This window comes from Mycetomoellerius zeteki, unplaced genomic scaffold (genome assembly GCF_001594055.1).
Source record: "Mycetomoellerius zeteki isolate Tzet28-1 unplaced genomic scaffold, Tzet1.0 scaffold96, whole genome shotgun sequence".
Lineage (NCBI taxonomy): Eukaryota > Metazoa > Arthropoda > Insecta > Hymenoptera > Formicidae > Mycetomoellerius > Mycetomoellerius zeteki.
Window position 1 is genome coordinate 1,077,084 of NW_017257999.1, and position 319 is coordinate 1,077,402.

Sequence of the window (319 nt, forward strand, 5' to 3'; positions counted from 1 at the left end):
TAATAATATAATGTTAAATTTTAAAAATTGAATTTAAATAAAAACTAAATTTTAAGTACTGAAAATGATTGCTACGCAATAATAATAATCTGTTAAACCTACATATTATATAAATATATTATATATAATATATTTTTTTTGCTTTAAAAATTGTATAGATATTTGATTTACATGTAAATATAGAATATAAATAAATATTATAGAATTTCAATAAAATATATCATGTTTATAAGTTATGAATGTTTTATAAATTTTTATTTCCTCAACAATATATAATATTGTGTGTGTGTGTGTGTGTGTGCGCGTGTGTGCGTGTGTG